Here is a 21,305-nt window from a genome sequence, read left to right as displayed (position 1 = left end):
AGTGAGCCAGCCAGGTTAAGACATGAGCATTGCCATCTGAGAGGCATGCTGAGGAATGCGCTCTGAGGGCCACTTCAGCGACTCCCCATAGCCTCTGAGATCAATTCCACACACAGAAGGGGGACCTGCAGGCCCTCGATGGCCTCTTTCCTCCACTTGCTTGAGTGTCATCTCTTACCACTCTGCCTCCTACAGGGGCTCCATGCTGCTTGGAACTCCAAGCCCCCCATGAAGCTCCTCTCCTGGAGCCTCTGCTGTGCCTTGCCCTCCATCTGGAAGATCCTTCCTCTGTCCTTTCCTTCCTCCCACCAACCTCCTGCAACTCTCCTGCTTGACCCCTTGTCTGTAAAACTCTGTAACTCCACAGTGTCCCCCACAGGCTACTGCATGCTCTTCCTACGAGCCCCATAATTTACTGAGCATTAGCTCTGTCCCTGCGCTTCTGTCCTGCTTTCTGACTCCACCTCTGAATCCATCTTCCAGTCTGGACTACACGTGACAAGGGGACGGGGGCCACGCCTGTGCCTTTCCGTGTTGTAGCTGCAGAGCCTAGTGCTGTGCGTGGTGCAGGGCAGGGTAGAAAAGGCTACTGATGAATGAATCAATGAGTGAGGAATGAATGGCTAATGTGTGTACGCCTCAGACATGGAAAGTGGAGAAGGAGGAAAACCATCACTCACAGACCATCTAATGTTCACTCCAGCCAGACCCCCCACAGATATGGAAGCACCCAGGTGACTATACTGTATGTGGTAAACCCTTAAGACTGGGGTTCCAGGGCCATCACATGAGTCCTCCCACCACACACAGGGGCAGCTGGTCTAATTGGGCCTGAGTAGGATCCAGTTTCTTTCCCCAGATGTGGTCTTAAAGTCACATTTCTTTTTTTGAATCTCCAGGTATGGAACAACCCCAGCGCTCGTCAAACCCTAATCACATTTGACTGCCTGTCACTTCAGTCAGCAGTATCGCTGGGACCCTGCCCGCCCCAGCCTCAGCTCCCCATCAGACCTGAGGAGGCCGCACTGACAAGAAGTGACACGACACACGCTAGCATGGGCACACCACCCGCTCTCGGCGAGGCACGAGATTTAGCTAAGAAGCAGGTTAGGAGAAAAGGAAGATTGTTTCCCAGAACTGGTGGTTGGAATGAAAGTGTTGGTGCAAGCTGCTCTCCAGACAGCGCTGGGACACAAACAGTCCTAAGTGAGTTAAGTGTTTCTCTTAAGTCAATTGAAGCCACTGCTCTTTGGTCCCTGACATAACAAATACTATGGGACAAAGAGCCAGTTCACATGACAGCCTTGCTTTCCAGGGGACCAGCTGACCCGTTGCTCCCACCGCACAGGAGTCAGTATGGGAGCTGGAGGAGATAGGAGGATGTTTATGTTGTGGCTTCTCAAAAGCTTTGTCTATGCAGCCTATGAGCCACAATGCATATTTTCTTCCAAGAATACCTGGGACAAATGTTTGCTGAGCGCCCACTCTGTGCAAAACACTGTGTTAGGCATTGGAGGCACAGTGTGGTCAGCAGGTAGAAGGGAAGTCAGGACTGGGAAGGAAAATTGGCACCTAAAGTTGAAGCTGATGGGATTCTCATATAAATCCTTCCTTTACAATTTTTCAGTGGTGATCCCTTTAATTCCGTGTTTCTAACCTGGGCTCCTGACATTTGTGATAGGATGTTCCAGGTTGATGCTTTGTCTTTCCTGAGGGGCAAAATAGCTCTTAGATACAAGCAGAGATCTTTAAAATGCATCAAGAATTGGTTCATTCACTAATGGAAGTTACATCGTCTGCAGTAACACTGATCTAGAATATTCTGGTAAGAAAACTAGGAAAAACAGAAAAGTAATGAAGAATCTCCAGGAGCTTCAGAGAATTTACAGTAACAAAAAGTGTTGGAAAGTTAAATGAATAATTAATATATAATAAAATTAATAGCCAATTGACATTTCATCTTAACACCTGCTACCAGACTTCACCTTGGGGAGAGAATTAAAATTATTGGAGGAATGATTTATAAAGATCTGAGTAGGTGGTGGCACAGGATGCCTGAGAAGGGCAAAAGCAGAGGGAAGAACTAATTTTTCTCCTAAGGGCAGGAGAAATGAGTGAGAAGAAGAGAAAATGGGGAGTAGGAGTTGTGAGACTAAGCACAACTTGGAAAGTATTCCATAATTTTCATAAGATTCTGAAAAGGTTTTTTTGTGTGAAAGATACCATGACTATGGGAAGAGCATCAGAAAAGGTCTGGATTTTCCTAGAGAAGATAACTAAAGCATTATTATTACAGTAGCCAGGGCTTACTCACAGGCATGCACAGGCCCTTATGATGTAAGTCACTGGCCTAATTATATATGGGACAGGACACACCTAGCACATACATCATAAAACTATACCCAGTCTCTGATGATTGGTAAAGCTGGCCTTAGTAGATACCTATGGTCATTTGATAAGAGTTTGTGGTGACCAACCTCCAAGATGGTGGCCAATGATCCTTGCTTTCAGGTTTTCACACCTTTTATACTCTCCTTCCACATAGAATCAGGGATGGTCTGTGTGACAAATAGAACACAGAAGTAATGATGGGTAGCTACTGAAGTGAGAGATCATAAAAGGCATTGTGGCCTCTGCCTTAGTCTCTTGCATTGCTCTCCCTGCTAGCCACCATGTCAAGAGGGCACTCAACAAAAATGCCCTTTAGAAAGACCCATGTGGAGAGGAAGAGAGGCCTCCCACAAACACCAGCACCAACTCATCATTGATGTGAGTGGGCCAAACTGGAGCTGGATCCTCCAACCCCAGTCAAACCTTCAGATGCCTGCCATCTACCTGCAACCTCATGAGATACCTGAGCCACAATTTCACAGCCAGGCTGCTCCATAACACCTGACCCACATATGTTGTAAGAGATAATAAATTGTTATTCTTTAAGCCACTGAATGTTAGAATAATTTGTAATCCAGTATCCAGCAAGTTAACCAATATGCAGAGTTGGTACTCAATTATCAACTATAACTACAATATTACGACTAACATTGATATTAAGCCCAATATAAACAAAAGGTAGTTTTGTTTAAAATAATGGAGAGGTTCTGCTAATAATAAATAATAATAGTGCCATACCTTATAAACACACAATAGTATACTTTTATCATTGGCTGATAAGGATGTTGATTTCCTTCTAGTTACTGAGGGAAATTGCAATGCTTACATTTGCTCTTGATATATTGATGTAACAAGCATAATATAGACCCCTATAATGCTGGGGGGGAAAACACCACCTCCCTACAAAAAAATCCTTTTCGCATTGCTTGTCTTGACAATAATCGAGGCAAAAGCTTATGCTAATCTTCAGCTGGATTTAGAAACAGGAGAAACTGAAATTTGGCAATACCTTTAGTGACGTAATGATGAAAGACATCAAATCAGTATTAATACTCTTGATAGGATTTGCTTAAGTAATGAATTTAAATGTATTCACTGCACACCTTGCATAATGTGATATTCTCTATGATAAAAAATTAATAAGCATGAAAATCTACAATGTATTTATTCCTGAAAAGAATAAATGTTGTGGCCTCATAAGAACAATTGCATAATCTCAATATTTCCCCCCTCAAATCTAAAGCAATTAAAGATGAACCACCCAAGAAGAAATATAAATAATTACAAAATGAAAACAATTGAGGAGAAACTCACAAACAAATGATGGATGGATTGTGTAAAGTAGATCATTAAAGTCTGGTAATTTCCAAGGTCTTGCTGAGCAGATATACTATTACAACACGAAGGATTAATAGATCCTTTGCAGTACTCTACTAATGAGAAACAGGGCGTCACCTGGGATATTCCTAGGAATAAACTATATCTGGGTTTCAATGAGAAGTCCAAGAAAGAAATTTAGGTGATGGCCAAGCTATTATTAATAATCTTAACAAAAGTCTAATGACATGATCTATAGCAACCAACAGAGGGTAAATTAAACTAGTTTAGGCAATACCAATAAGACAGGCAGCAACATATGGTGAGATTTATCAAACACAATGGTAGTAACCATTCACAGCTTGCCCTCTATCCTGACTCTTTGCAATGTGACTGAAGCTCCCCCGACGAAAAGTAGAGTCAACTACCCCCTTTCATAGATCTGGGCTGGCCTCATGATGCGTTACTCCATAGAATGCAGCAAAAGAGACAGGGTACCAGTTTTGAGCCTCCATCTCAGGAGGCCTTGTATGCATTCACTCTTTCTCTTGGCCCTCTCTCCAGCCACCATGGGGAGAAAGGGTACAGGCAACTCTGCTGGAGAATGTGGGACCACGTGGATGAACAGAGCCATCTCAGAAACTGACCACAGATATGTGAGTGAGCAGAGCTGAGCAGAATCCAGCCCAAATGGCCATGCCACTGAATTGTGAGCTTAACTGATGGCTATTTTAAGTCACTAACTATGCGGTAGTTTGTTACATAGCAATAGTTAACTGATATGTGCCAGGCACTGCTTTAAATACATTACACAAATCATTTGATGTAATCCTTGGTACATGCTAGGGGGCAGTATTATCTCCCGTTTTAGAGGTGAGCGCCTGAGGCATAGAACAAAGGGAATTTATTGTTTAATGTCACTGGATTATCCCAAGGGGACCATCTGGATTCAGGTATAGCCAATGCTACCAGGGCTCTGCTTTAATTATTCCCATATTTTTGCTCTACTTGCCCCAACCTGGGTTTATTCTCATACAAGTGTCTCTCCATGTGAACACACGCCAGCTACCTGCAGTAAGTTTACCTAACACTTATTGCTCATAATCCAGAGGGGAAAAAATGGCTCAGAGGAAAATCTAGGGAAGCTCTAATTGACTAGACCTAATCATGTGCCTAATTTAGGGACCAGGGGGCAGGTGAAGCCTTGGACTGACAGGCTGGTCGGAATGACCTGGTGAGGATGGGATGGAGGGGAGCAGTTCTGTGATGGAGGAAGAAGTATTGGCAGACAGTAGCACTTTGTCTCATAGATTCACAAAGTGGATTCTAGGAGCCCTGAGGAGTGAAAGGACTGGAAACCCCTGAGCTATAACACCAAGTCCCCGTAGAAGCTGGGGTGCCTCCAGCACACAAAACCAAGGACTGCCCCTTCTGGTCGCCTGGCAGCCTTCTCGTCCCACATCTCTCCATGCCACCTCACCATAGCAGCTCTCCCTGCATCATTACAACATCCTGGCATTTTTTAGTTTTAGAGATACACCTGATGTTTGAAGAACAGCATTTTTTCCACAGCTAATTGGAGAGTGGATTATTTGCTTCACAAAAGGATTCTTAACTTTACAAAGGATTTCATCTGGAATAGGACTTTAAGTAGCAACCACCCAAGTGTATTTAAACTATGATTTCTATTTGAAAGCTACTGCTTCTGAACACCTCAAATCCCCATTTACCCAAGGAGCTGACTAGGCAGTTTCTAAGAGTTCTTCCAACCTAAAAACTACATGAATCTATGACCAATACCCTATAATGGCAAAAAAAAAAAAAGGACCACGCTACTAAGGGTGAACAGCTCGGCTTCCTTCCCTGCTCTGTCACTGGTTTGCTAGCTGTGTGATGACTTTGGGCAAAGCACTGAACCACCCTGAGCCTGGGCACCCTCACCTATAGAAGGTGTGTGAGAACGTCACTCACCTGAATTTTTGCAATTAAATGAGTTAAGATACACGAAATGCTTAGCACGTGGCGAGGCACATATTCAGCATTCTGTCTGCAGCTCCTGTGGCCAGTTTCTAGCTTATTTTGTCCGCTGCAGCCAGAGGGATCCATTCAAAATGTAAATTCCATCTTGTCAAACCTGTTCACTTAAAATCTCAGTGGTTTCCCACTGCTCCGGCAAAACCCAATTTCTTAGAATGTCTGCCAGGGCCTACATGTCTGGCCTCCCGCTGGCTGCCCAGTATCGTTACTCACTATGCTCATTCCCATCTTTATACAAACCTGCTGCTATTTTTCCCAAAATTCTTTTTAAAAAAACAACAAACACTTTTTTCTCTTGATCTCACTTCTGTGAGCCTCAGCCCCATTTCTCTGCTCTCCTTTGCAAGGAAATTCCTTGAAATGTCTGACTATATTCACATTCTTCAATTCCCATCCTTCCAACTGCCTGCTTGACATCTCCGCTGGGTATATAACAGAACTCTCATCTCAGCACGTCCAGAAATGAACTCCAGGCCCCTCCTGCCCCGCCTGCTCGCCCTGGACTCAGTCTCACATCAGCTGATGGCAACTCCAGCACTCTGCTGGCTCAGGCTGGAAATCCTGCAGAAATTTCTGACTGTTCTCACCCACCCTTCAATCCGTCAGCTAATCCTAAGCCTCCCCTTAGGCGACCACGTCTGAAAGGCGACCATGTTTCTCTCCCTGCACTGCCTCCACCTGGCCCATGCCATGACCACCTTTCATCAGAATCGCTGCAATACAGTCACCGTGGCCTTGGCTTCCACCCTTGACCCCGACCCCTTTATTTCCAGCACGGCAATAAGAGAATCCTTTTCAAATAGAAGTCAGCTCATGTCTGACTCTGCTCAAAACCTTCCAGGAGCTGCTGATTCAATCAGAGCAGGAGTCACAGCCCAACAGGGGCCTCGAAGGCCCTCCAGGATCTAACCCCACCTGGACCCTGCTGGCCCTGTCTCCACTATCTCCCCCTCGTCCACTCTGCTCCGGCCAAGCAGGCTTCCTGCCTCCCCTAAACATGACAAGCACACTCCCACCTCTGGAACTGAGTGTTCCTTCTGCCTGGAACACTTTCCCACCAGCTACCTATGGAGCCCAATCCCTCACCTTCAGGCTGTCACTCAACCACTGACTTCTTCACCTTCCTAATGACTCTATCTCGATCATTCTATTCAAATGTGTGCCTTGTCTCCAGCCTGGAGATACACATGATTCTCTTTGCCTCCCTCCACCCTTTCCCATGTCACTTATCACCTTCTAATGTCCTATATCACCTTTATTCACTATGTTTATTTTTATTGATACCCCCTTCCAAATATAGAAGCTCTTCAAAGACTGTCATCTTTTTTCTGTCTTGCTCATGTATCCTAATCAACCAGAAAAATGCCTGGCATATGGCACATGCTTAATAAATACCGAAGCTGTTAACTAAGTATATGCTCTTGTCATGATGGTCTTCTTTCATTCCTTCAAAATGTGAGGGTGTAGCTCATTCACTTCCTCAGAAAGCCTTCCCTCATCTTGCTGATCACTTCCCTAGTTATGGACCCAGTGCCTCTCTCCTTCATAGAATTTTAAGAGATTCAATTTTACACGTGCTCTGTGACTACCCAAGCACTCCCAGGGCAGGGAAAACTGTTTTTACTTATTATCTTATCATGAATACCTAAGAGTATTTGCATGTAGTAGGTACTCAATAAATATTTGTTGAATAAATGAATATTAGATGGTTATTTCGTATTATTGTAAGGAGTTAACATTCTTTCAGTCATGAAGGGCCCCACGTGCATACACAATTACTATGGTTCAAGTAAACCTCCTTCATTTGCTACTTGGAAAACTGCTACCTGCTCCCAAATAGACCAGTGGTCATCTTCAGGACTCCTGTAGATACTCTGCTTTCTACCTATGTGACTAAAGGAGTATACCAAGTGACTCACTGGCCCTTTGTTAGAATCTTACCTCAGTATTATTTGTGTTCTTCTGAAGCAGACCCTTTCATTTCCGTCTTAAAGGCATGCAAACATTTTTGTTTCATGTAAGTGACAAATTGAACTTTGCCGATTGCACCAAAACAAAACAAAAATCCCTTTTTAACCTTTCCAATTTAAAGTGTTTTCTTTCTAAATCTACTTTATGAAAAATGAATTCACCATTCAGCATTGTTGCAAAGTTAAACATAATAGCCCATTACAAAGATGATGGTATATTTCCTGATCTTCTGTTAACTACAGGGTGGGGCAAAAGTAGGGTTACAGCTGTTCCTATGGAAAATAATCTATAATAATGAAAGCGTAATATTCTAATTAGACTGGACAGCTGAACGACCTTCTGGATGTCATTCCAGACGAAGCTGTGGTGGTGGGGGTAGAGGCAGAGGCAGTTAGGAGTGATCAGGCAAGTAGGCAGAGTGCTTAGGGGTGATCAGGCAGGCAGGCAAGTGGTTAGGGGCAATCAGGCAGGCAGGTGAGCAGTTAGGGGCGATCAGGCAGGCAGGTGAGCAGTTAGGAGCATCAGGCAGGCAGGCAGAGGTGGTTAGGGGCGATCAGGCAGGCAGGCCAGCTGTTAGGAGCCAGAGGCAGGCAGGCAGGCCAGCGGTTAGGAGCCAGAGGTCCCAGATTGCAAGAGGGTGCAGGCCAGGCCCAGGGACCACTCCCCCCACCCCCCGTGTGAATTTCATGCACCAGGCCTCTAGTACAACAATAAAAGAATAAATCTGTGTTTTGCATACTCACATAATTCCACTTGCATGGAATTATGACTAGCAGAATTAGAGCTAACATCATACACCCTGGCATAGTTGGTTGTATCAGTAATTTATACAATACTTTGCTTACTAAATGTAAATCAGGCTTCCTTCCTGATACACAAACAGCTATTTTTGGCTGGGACTTCAAAAGTTTCAGAATGAATAAACGTGAGTCAGCTACTTTTGTATTCCTAGCTTATTCCTCAGAATATTTGCATAGTGTGTCTCTGTTGGGATGTTCAAGATTGACTGCTGAGCACTAAGTAAACTGGGCCCAGGCACAGAAATAGATTTGCACACAGAGGCTTGATGGAATTTTCCTTTGATGAAGGGCTCCAGCTCATGTTCCCACCCCACTCTGAACAGACACGGTAACTGGCATGTGTGACTGAGGCCTTGGTAAATAAAGCAGAGGTAGAGGGAGGGTTGGACAGTCTACCCTAGCCAGGGACTCTTGAGAGAGGAGATGCTTGAACTTTACTACCAATGTTTCAAACATATAAAAAATGCATAAAAAATAATAATACTAACACATTTCACCCACTAACAAACTCTGCTAACACTCAGTATTTTGTCCCAGCCAGTGTGACTCAGTGGTTGAGTGACCTATGAACCAGGAGGTCATGGTTCAATTCCAGGTCAAGGCACATTCCCGTGTTGCAGGCTCAATCTCCAGTAGGAGGCATGCAGGAAACAGCAGATCAATGATTCTCTCTCATCATTGATGTTTCTCTCTCTCTCCCTCTCTGAAATCAATAAAAATATATTTTAAAAACAACTACAACTCAGTATTTCACCCTGTGGCAAGCCCACTGAAAACAGAAAGGAAACTTCAGAATGATTAAAGCTCTTGAGTACCTGACCTACTCCATTCACTCGCCTACCTTCTATCCCAAAGAGTGTGGAGCTTTCATTGATATAAATGCTTTTCTTCTTACTATCTACTTTGTTTTTGTTTTAATTTTTTGTAAAAATGTTTTCATACTCCATCTCTTTCTGCAAACTATTCTCTCTTTCCCTCTCCCTCTCCCCCCGCCCATATCACTATTCTATTTTTGACATGTATCCCTATTAAAACATGAATACATAACATTTCATTCAGTTAAAATTTCTGAATTGCATTGAAGCATTTAAACCCACAATAGACATACTCACTCTCATGGTGTGTGTGCTGGCAGAGGAGGGTGGAGGGCGCTGGTGGCAGGGGTGAGGGAAGAATATTGAGTTGTTTTTCCTTCCTGGGGATGCAAAGCTGTAACCTGTAAGAGAGGCTGTGTGGTTAAAAAATGTTTGTGATGGTTAATTTTATGTGTCAGCTTGGCTGAACCATGGTGTCTAGCTATTTTGTCAAACATTCTGGATGTTTCTATGAAGGTTTTTATGGTCGGGATCAACATTAAAATTGGTAGACTTTGAGCCTTTTCATCCTCTGTAAAGAGGGAATGATAGTATTTACCCTGAAGGAGCTTAGGAGGATTGAATGGGATTATAGATGTTTAAGTATGCTGAACAATGTTTGCATAATAGATTGTCCTCTATAATGTGGGTGGGCCTCACTCAATCAGTTGAAGACCTTAAGAAAAGAAAAAAAGAGAGAGAAGACAGAAAAAAAAGAGAAAAAAAGACCTAGCCAGTAGATCTTGGACTCACCAAGCCTCCACATCACATGAACCAATTCCTTAAAATAATCTCTCTTTCTCTCTTTCTCTCTCTCTCTCTCTCTCTCTCTCTCTCTCTCTCTCTCTCTCTCTCTTACACACACACACACACACACACACACACACACACACACTTCTGTCTCTCTGGAAAACCCTGACTAAAACAATGTCAAAATACAACTTGCATTTTTTTTTCATTTGTGGCCCTTTACAAATACAATATGATTTCACTTACATGTGGAATCTAAAGAGCAAAGTAAAAAAAGAAAAGAAACAGACTCACAACACAGAGAATAGACTGACAGTTGTCAGAGGGGAGGGTTTGGGGTGCTGGGTGGAAAGGTGAAGGGATTAAGAAGTACAAATTGGTAGTTGCAGAACAGTCACAGAGATGTAAATTACAGCATCGGGAATACAGTCAATAATCTCGTAATAACTATGTATGGGGCCTGGTGGGTACTTGAAACATCAGGGGGACCACTCTGTAAAGTACATGATTTTCTAACCACTATAATGTGCATCTGAAACTAATATAGAATAATAACCAATGCACACTGTAATTGAAAAAGAAAAAAATTAACTAGGGGCAAAAGATAAGAATTTCAAATAGGGATGGGACAAAAATATGCTTAGCATATTCTGTTCTAATTCACCAAAACTTATTCTTTTTCCCCTGAGACTTGCATTATCTTCTACCTACAGTCTGTACTTGTTTAGAAGGCATGTGATTAATCTCTATAATCTCAATAGCACTCAACTAATGTTTATTGAATTCCTAGATAGATAAATGAGTGATGATTTCAGAAAGCCAAACACAATCATAACAGTAACAAAGGGACCAGGTAAGCAATAAAGCCATCAATAAGAATATATCTTTGGGGCATGGCCATAGAGTTAGCACTGTGCTGGGGTTCACAGACTTGGAAAAAATAATTGTAATTGTGGCATTTGAGGTAAAAAAAAATAAAGGCAATAAAAAATGCTGGAACAAAAGGAGCAAATGAAAGAAAATATGAAAAGAATCATAAGAAAGCAATGATAAGAAGTAAATATGATGAGAGTAAGTGGGAGAAGGATTAAGTATGATAGAATTTTTTAAGTGCTAGATTTTAGGAACTGAAGGTGTACATTCAAATTATAACACTGCCCGTCACCCCCCTTCCGCAAAGAACCCTTGGCCAGACAGCTGTCTCCTCTGCAGAATGGCTTTAAACCCCCTCTCGGTGCTTACCCTCTAGGTTCTCCATGTATTATCTGGTGAAGACGTTGTGCCAACATCAAGTACTAATTTATTGATTTTTCCTCCCACCCACTGCCCTCAGCCACAAAAGCTAGTCGGTTACCCAGACATAGCAGCTTCCATACTCAAGGGCGCCTTCTTTAAAAGAAGCTACTGATCTCTGTCAACTTCCAGTGACATGACCAAATGTAGGGTGAACCACCCCATTGCCTTCTCAGTGATTTCACATTGCACTGTGAAATTCACATTGTCTGTTTCAGGAGCTTCAAAATCTTGTGACATCAGATAATGGGTCAAGTAAATGCCTCCAAGTCCTTCAGATCAGCAATCTTGTAACAGGATAGGCAGTCAGATGGAATTATCAGGAGCACAAAGGCCCTGGGTTGTGTTTAAGGCCAGAGAATTCCTTCTCAGTGTGTGCAGGCATTGAGTTCTCTGTTATGCAACCACGTTTGTGGAAATGTTTTATGCTTAATCAACCTCTCTTTGCCCACATGCCTAGAAATGCAATTCCCTTTTCCATAGGGAAAATTGGCCCCTGACTGATTTCTATTACATGCATACATCCTCCCCTCACTGGGCAGGCAGCAGCGGGGGCTCAGCAATGACAAAGTGATGGATGGGGCTCCCTGGAGTGGAGGAGATGCATCTCCATGGGACAGAGCGCCTCCTCTCCATCTATCTGTTCTCAAGGTGTACCATCTCACAGCTGGCAGCCCAGAAACACAGCACTGAGATCCTGAGCCGCCACCAAGTGCGCTGAGAGAATTGGGAAATGTCAACGAAAATCATTTCAACAGTGAGCCCTGGCCAGTGTGGCTCAGTTGGTTAGAGCATCGTCTCGTGCACCAAAGGGTGGTGGGTTTGATTCCAAGTCATGGCACATGCCCAGGTTGTGGGTTTGATCCCCTATCAAGACGTGTACTGGAGGCAACCGATTAATGTTTCTCTCACACATCAATGTGTCTTTCTCTCTCTCTCTCCCTCTCCTTTTCTCTCTCTATCTAGAATCAATGAAAAACATATCCTTAGGTGAGGGTTTAAAAACAAAACAAAACAAAAAACATTTCAACAGTGAAAGAGGTCAGAGTATTCCATTATAGTCCTAACTCTCCTGCTATTTAAATAGACCTTGGATAAATCACACAAGCTCATTGGTGAAATGGATTCTGTCTGTCTTACCTCTCTTAGGGACCAATTAAATGGTAAAATATGTAGCTTTCTTTTTTGATACATATTATCATATGCAGCCCACCAGGGGCAAAAACTCAAGGTTCTTCATGGTGCCTGTTTGGCTGACAGCAGTAGAACTTTGTGTCGGGAAGTGTGGGAGGTGACCTGCAGGGTTTAGGTCCCACCTCCAACTCTGACTGTATGTGTGACCCCAGGCAACTCACACAAATTTAGCTATAAACCTCCTTATCTACAAATGAATTAGCAGATAGTTGTCACCAGGTTCGTTCTGCAGATAACAAAATGAACGCTGCTGGGTTGATTCTACTTCTAGACATTGCATTCATTCTGGACATGCTGATGACATTTGGGGCAGTGTTTGTTTAAAAAATTGAAAAGAAGTCAACTCGTGGAACGTTAACACCACAAATTCACCACTGGGCTCTCCTTCCCCTTCCTACCATCCCTTAGTGAACTCAAATTTTTGTAGGATTACAAAGCAAGTCTTCCTCCACACTGCCCATTAGAAGAACAAAACGTGGGTTCAGAACACTGTCTTCTAGAATGTGCATCTTGTGGGGCTGAGCAAAGGATACAGGAAATGTAGAGGGAAAATTCCAGAATGTACACAGATATGCTCAAGACAAGAAAAGTTAGAGATGAGGGAGCAGGGGAAATATCCCATGGAATATTGGTCACCATGGCTGTATTAGAAATGATGACAGTTATGGGTTTTGAATGTCTGTTATGCAAACATTGTGCAGCATACTTAAACATGTAACATCTCATCCAGTCTTCCTACAGCTCCCTCAGGGTAAATACTAGCATCCCCTCTTTACAGAGGAGGAAAAGGCTCAAAGTGGTGTCTCCTGGCTGAAGTCACACAGAAGTAAGTTACAAAAAGAGAATGCGTCTATGATAGCCTGTTGCTTTCACCTCCATGCCTGACTACACTCTTGGGGTTTTTAAAGTTCATTCAGCAGGTCACGTAAAATAACTCACCCCAAAGTGGCCAGGCAAGCCTTCTGGGTCTTAGATTGATGTTTCCTGCCTTCACCGACCCACAGGAAGCTTCAGTTCTCAACACCTCTAGATAAGAAGTGATCCCAAGGGCTCTCTGGGCCTAACAGGAAAAAAAAATAATAATAAGTAAAGAAGATTCTAATAACAAATGAAAAAAATGGTAGTAGGAAAGACAACTAAAAATAGGAACCAAAATTTCCTAGAAAATGGGAGAAAAAAATGTTGGGTCTTGAAAAACTAAAACTAAAATGTATTAAAATAAATCAATCTTATATTTAATATAAAACATATATTATACTGTAATTCTTTGATAATTAAAATTAACAAATAATTTTTAGTTCCTTTTCCAAAGAAATTATATAAGAGTATGACATGGTACCCTTTTCTGTGCAGCCATAATGAGGATCATTTCTGCAGAAAGAGTTGAGGTTTCATCAATTTTCTCAAAGGCCTTGCTGATGCTTTGATATTCAAACCATCAAATTATTTTCTTTTGAAGGCAACCATGTTATCATCCTTGTCAGTTTTTCTCTTCTTCAATTATTAAGTGGCCTAGCTCTGTCAGATCCTTCCTTGTCAATCATTTTGCATGCTATTAGAGAAATGCTCTATCATCCCTTTCATCTTTGCAAAACCCTGCATCTTTTTTCAAGCTTTGCAGTTTCCTTTTGCAATCAAATTGCAATAAACTTGTGCTGAGTTGTCAGATGTCTGAGTGTAGCCCAACAAAGGTACAGCATTGTGCACATAGAGAGACGTGTTTCAAGTGAAGAGGGATATTTGAATGGAGACCATCAGCTCCTTAAAGACAGATATTGTTTTATCCATATTTCATTTAGCTCAACAATGGATGTGAATGAACTCATGGCTGGTGCACAGTAAGTGCACCCTGGCTCTGTGTTGACTCGTGAATCCTCTGGGGTGGGATGGGGTGGGGAGGTAGGAGTTGCCACTATTCCCACCATTCTTGCCAACTCTAGAAACCACTTAGTTCTGAACTTGATGCCAAGTGGTTCTTTAGAGAAATTATCTAGATTTCTGACTGGGCCTCCACAGCACAAGGAGCTACAGAGTCCTTGGTCCAAGCGTTCTCAAACTGTGTACCCCAAGGACCCCAGGGATCACTGCAGAATAACAGAAGCTGGGCAGACAGAGAAGCTCAGTGGAGAGTCAAAGGGGAGATTTATGTTTGTCTTTCTTTTTTTCAGTCCAGGCAGTGCTTCTCTCTGCTTTGTATATTGGGTTTTAGGTTAAGATTTCACTGGTTGAAAAAACTGCTCTAGTCTAAGCCTATCATTTTACATACGAGAGAATAACCCAGAAAGGGGAAGAAACTGGACACCGAAAACTCCCAGCCGAATTCTACACCTGAGAAAAATGAAATGATGATCTCCTCCAAATGTAATATTTTCGAAGCTTTTACGTGACCTAAGTCTGGATTTCTATTAAAAGAACAGCCCCCTGAGCCTTCTCAGTTTCACCCATTCTCCAGTTCGGCTGATTCAGCAGCCTTGCCGATAATATCGCTTAGAAAGTGTAATTTAACAGTCATCAGTGACTCACTGAGCATCTCAGTGTGTGGGCCCGCGGCCTCTTCCTCCCGGGTGTGGGCTTCGGTGTACCTTCCACATGAGTAACCATTCTGCCAGTGAGTCTGTGCGCAGCCACGCTTGTCAGCGGTAATCAGAGCGAAGCCGCCAGCTGTGTAATGCAGAATGAATATTTCAGGGAAAGGGACGCATCCAAGACCCTACAAAAATAGAATGATTGCCAGTACTTGCATTTGTTATTTTGTGGATGTGGTTTCTATTTCCATTGACATTGCTTTTTTATTTCTTTTATTCTTTCTGGCTTCTTTGTTGTATACAAGTGTATAATACTATTTTCTCATTTCACTCTCTACATGTGGACTCACTGAAAACATAAAATTGAACCTGCACGTGAGGAGGAAATGATCTAGGAGCTGTACAGCCGGGAAGATAGAAAATCTCCTGGCACGTGGACTGTGTGTGTGGGTGTGTGTGTGTGTGTGTGTGTGTGTGTGTGTTTAGAAGGATTGCCACTAATCTGAGCATAAACACATATTGTCTAGACCTAACTGCTCATAATGGAAAGAGACAGCGAGAGACACACAAAGACAGAGATCACTGAGAGCAAAGTTCAGAAATAATGGAGAAACGTTGTTTAGCAAAAGGTTTCTCCGAGTCTTAGAGTTTATCTAGAGCAAAAAAACAGCTCTTACATGAGTCATTCTCAGCCTCCTTTGGTCTCAATACATCTTTATATCTGTAAAAACTATCAAAGACCCCCAAAATCACTTGTTTCTGAAGGCTGTATCTTTCCATATGTATTATGTTTGAAGTTAAAACTGGGAAACATTAAAAAAATATTTCTTAATTTTTTTAAATAACAATAAATTCATGACATGTTAACATCCACAAAGTTTTTATAACAGGAACAAAAAAAAGGCTTCAAACACTGGCAGCTGTTGCGCTCAGGTTGGCAGATATAAGTTTTCCGAAATGCTCAGTGTTTGCATGGCCGCTCAAATGTGTCCTTGGCTACGATGCTGTCAGTGTTGTTCTTAAAGTAACAGGCTCGCTTCATTCATTTTAGAGAAAATGTTTGCCAAATGCGCCAGTCTAAATAACCACAGTTGGTCTGCCAGTTCCTTCAAGGAAAACTGTGCTCGATGAAAACAGCAGTTAGTTCTGCTCACAGCTCAAATGATTGCCAGCGTGCTTTCCCCCGAGACAGCCATTATGCTTTGTTTGCGACAGAAATATTGCATGTGGGTTTCTTTTTCCTTCACACAGAATAATACTCAAGGGTCAAAATTTAATAAAATTAGAAATTTTACTGCTTCATCAAGAACATTCCTAAGTGAAACTGGCATATTTTATCGTGTAATGCAGGGTGTGAAGAATATAATGACGGCTCGTGCAACTGGATGCCGGGGCCTTGGTTTGTACTAAAGCTGCAGCAATGCAAGTGTCAGCGGAAAAGACATATCGTGTCTCCGTGTTATTATGAAAATAGTGTTGACCTCTCAGAACCCCTGAAAGGACCTTAGGGACCTCCAGGGGACTCCTGGGCAGATGTTGAGGACCACTGTCTTTAATTCTTTTCCAAGAAAAGGAAGACCTTTCCTCTTCCCCACTCTGCCTGTGAACAAAGCAGGCAGAGGCTTGGGGCCAAATGGTCAACCACCAATAACTATAACATGCCTCTCCTGCCCCCAGACCCCAGCCTCTTCCTGGTGGCCTTGTCTCCTAGTGATACACTCCCTTTCCTCCTGCCCCTCCTGCTAGTTGAGTTCACTCTGTCACTTGCAACAGAAAATTCCTAATCAAGCAGAGTATTCCAAAGACCAAAACCTGAACCCCTCAAGTCTGATTCCACAACGTAGAACTTAATCTATTACCTATATCTATGATCAGTGATTAATTGATTACAATCCAAGCACTCATTATCACCCTCTATTTATTATAAATAATCTGCAACATATTCTGAGTATATTTATTAGATAGAATGATACAAAACTGCCTTTTTGTGTGGGTCAAAATGGTCAAATATCATCAATTTCATCTAATTCAACCTAATACCAGCCAAAGCATTATTTTCCATTATTGATGGGGGAGAAATAAAACACATCAACTGAGAGAAAATGGACTGATTGCCAGTGACTGAGGGACATCGCAAATAAGAAAGGAGAGCCAGTGAGGTAAAGATAACATGACTTGCAATGTGCCTCGTCAAAACCAACAAGGCAAGTTTGGACTGTACTGTCTTCATTCAAATATTGAACTCATCTGCTTTGTGCTGCCGTGACTCTGTGTTGTTGCAGGGAAGAGGTGGGGGGAGAAAGAAGTTCCACTGCTGATGCCCTTCCATGTGGATATCTAACCTCTCTCCACACCACCCCACCTTCTCCTCCCCATGGGAAACTTGCAATAAAGAACAGGGCATGCATAGTCTGTTTCTGACTTTTCCTTGCTCTTAGAAAGACAAGTTCTGGCCTACTCCTTCTAACTGTACATTATGTAGGGCCAGGCTCCCAAGTGGGAGAGAGAGGTGGGCTGTGTTAGTGCAGCATTGTCTTCAGGTAGAAATTTGGTAGTATTCAGGGGTTCACAGTAGAGAATCGCACTATTATCACACTCGTAAGGCAGTTTTCTGACTCCTCAATGTCTAGTTCTCAATTTGGCAAGAAAATATATTCTGTATTCCTTACACACTAATACGGTGTTGTTCATATTTGCTTACCCAGTTCATAGTACACAACAGTTCTTGGACAAATATTTGTTGAGGGAAAGATATTTACAAATGCATACCTTCTTAAGAATAAGACTTTATCCACACATGGAGGCCACAAAAAGAAGTTCACATTTTACGTTAAGGCAGCGGTTCTCAGCCTGTGGGTCACGGCCCCTTTAGGGGTCGAACAACCTTTTCACAGGGGTCGCCTAAGACCATCGGAAAACACATATTGAATATATAATTACATATTGTTTTTGTGATTAATCACTATGCTTTAACTATGTTCAATTTGTAACAATGAAAATACATCCTGCATATCAGATATTTACATTATGATTCATAACAGTAGCAAAATTACAGTTATGAAGTAGCAACGAAAATAATTTTATGGTTGGGGGTCACCACAACGTGAAGAACTGCATTAAAGGGTCGAGGCATTAGGAAGGTTGAGAACCACTGTGTTAAGGGAATGGGAAGCTAGTGAAGGATTTTAAAAGGAAGTTATATGATCAGACTCCTGTTTAATAGGCTACATTTCCGTGAATGTGAACCTCTTTCTGGTGGAGAGCCAGACAAGGACAAGTGGGCGGTGCGGGGAGGAGGGAGAAAGGATGTTATTTGGGTCTGTTTCCACCTCATTACTTCCATGGTCTTCTTTCCAGAGACTAATGGGAGATTTGCATCCTGCTTGATCTCTGTGGGTGGATAGTGTAACTTTTGTGGCCTGCTTCCCACTGCTTGGCTGCTTGTTTGTCCTTGATGCAACTAGGCCTGTCTGGGGCTTGTGATGATGATGTCAATATTGTCTCCAATGGGAAAATGAGATTGATCATAGAACTTTATGGATGAGTTTTAGCTATCTGCTTCTCAGAGATAAAGCCATCCACACATTATGTGACTAGCAATGCAGTCATTCTTTCATAGTCACTGTAGTCTAGTGTCATGGGGACACACCATAGATTGGTCTTTGTTTTCTATCTCAGAACTGCCCTGTGAACAGACTCTTGTAACATTCCTGATACAGCAAGGGGACATGAGGACATGGCCTAAGGTCTGAAGGGAAACTTTACTACCTTTCACCCTTAACTAGAGAATTGGTCTCTTTTCTCTGACAAATCACCATCGTTAGCAAAGGTCCTAACATCTACAGTGGGGAAAGAGAAGGAGAATGTCAGCCCAGTCAACCAGATCAACTGGATTAATCTTGATGATGTGTGGAGTGACAGGTATCAGAGGAAGCCCACCTTCCCATACAATTTGCAAGGGAGACCTGATGTTGGGATTACAGCCAACAGTGACCATGACCAAATGAAAGTAGGTTTGACATTGTTACAAAGTCATGCAGCTATGTGTTATCAAATAAAAGATGGACAGGAAGCATAAGAGCTGTTGATATTGTCTGTTTTACAGAGTCCTGAAGACTTTGGAGCTAGATTCCTGCTGGAAATGAGTGGGGTTTAGAACACCCCTGCCAGGGAACGCAATGGAAGTGAAACCACACCACCCTTCCGATCTCTGGCACAGCAGGGCTGAGTGTCTCCTTTACCAGGGCCATATTCTCCGGAGAAATGTTTGCTTACAACATCACTTGTGCAGTTGTCTGCATGGATAAGCCAGGGAGTCTAACTCTTAAGAAACTAAATATATGCAAACATTCATTCATTTGACAAATACGTATTGAAGGGCTACTGTGTGCCAGGCATATGTTATAGACTAGGTAAACAAATATGAACAAAACAGACGTAGCATGTGACCTCATAAATACATATAGATGCCGGCATGGGAGAATATAGAAAATTTATTTCTAAGTCAGGCATCATGAAAGCAATTTAACCTTCCCCTTATTGTACAGCTAAGGAAACTGAGGCCTAAGGTTTCTAATATCACACAGCTAGTAAACCACAGGGTTAGGGTTAGTAAGAAGCATCATTAACTGTTATTGAGCACTAACTAAGTACCAAATACCCGGTAAGGAAACAGTTGACATTGCTTATTTTCATAAATTGTCACACAATCTCTCTGAGATAAGTACTATTCTCATCTTAGTTTTCTAGGTTCAAAAGACTGAGACATAAAATCATAGAGCTAGGAAAATGTGAGCTAAGACGTATATCTAGGTAGGGTGAGTGTGGACAGCGTGTTCCTAATCACTGTCATATTGTAAGAGTATTTCATCTCAACTGCACCACCACTTGTCACCAGCTAAAGTCCAACACCTGCTAATAGCCATATAACAAAGGAAATTTTCCCAATTTATGAAGGGAACCATCTGTGCCTTGCATTAAAGCCAGTAGTGTCTGTGAGAAAATAAAAATAGGTTTGAGATTCCCCAAAAATGTCTGAAATATTGGTCTCTTGTGTTTCAGTATATTACGTTTTTATGCTAGAAAATGGTGAGTCTTAACAATAGAGGTTGAAACAGAAGTTGATCTCCTGTAAAGGTCAGTGTCCTTCATTTTACTAGAGCCCTTCCAAGAGGGCCCTTCAAATATTATCCCTTTCAGGCCCCTCACAACTTATATTGTCCCCAATTTACCCCAATATGGAAGGTGGCCTCAAGATTTGCCTCAGGATAAGATTCGTTTTGCTTAGTCTTTGACAGCTTCTACTGGGTCAATTTAATGGTTCAAGCAAAGCAGCAAATAAATAAGAAACTTGTATTAAACCTGATGGAGCTCATTTCTATTTTCCTAAGGAAAAATGCCACATAAGTATCAATCCATTTTATTGGTTTTATTTGGTCTGGAGACCAGAAGGGTGCTGATGAGGAGGCTGGCTTTTGCCCAAGGTTTTATAAACCCATATCAGAAGTGAAGAGCAAGCCACTTGTGCCAACTGCCATAGAAGGAACACCGAGAAAAAATGACAGATGAATCCTAGGGACGGCCGGTTCTGAAAATGCTATTTTCCGCCGTGAAAACATGGCCAGAAAGACCATGTGTTCACGAAGCCGTCCAGCTGAAGCAGCATGTAAAAGAGGGCGGTGGAGTTCTTGAAGGAGGTTGAGAATGGATATTCACAGCTCTATACGTCAGGTCTTCCATTTGCTTCAGCACAAAGAACATGTGTGCTCTGGGTGGTCATGGGAAGGAGGGTGGAGGCTTCCCAGCAAGCCCTCAGAGCAGGTCTCTCGACCTAGCTGGGCTTCACTTGAGAAATGCCTGACCTCTCTCTTCTCTCCTCGGTTCTAGTGATTCATTTACCTGAATCTTGTTTGGTAAAGGTCTACAATCCCTTATCCACAACCCTGAATCCAAACTCTCTGAAAACCAAGAGTTTATAACCCATTTATGGTGAAACTTGACCTCATTACATGTGGCAGTGAATGTGAAACTATTCATAGTTTTTAAATTGTCTTGTTTGGTATAAACATTTATACATTTCACTGCAGAGAAATTAATACTAGTACACTTGATTATGAACTCCTGCCCAAACATACTTGGGGGTGGGGGTGGGGGGAGGTGGTTAAATAATTAAT

The sequence above is a fragment of the Myotis lucifugus genome, unplaced genomic scaffold, assembly GCF_000147115.1.
Source record: "Myotis lucifugus unplaced genomic scaffold, Myoluc2.0 scaffold_8, whole genome shotgun sequence".
Classification (NCBI taxonomy): domain Eukaryota; kingdom Metazoa; phylum Chordata; class Mammalia; order Chiroptera; family Vespertilionidae; genus Myotis; species Myotis lucifugus.
This window is presented reverse-complemented; position numbering follows the sequence as displayed.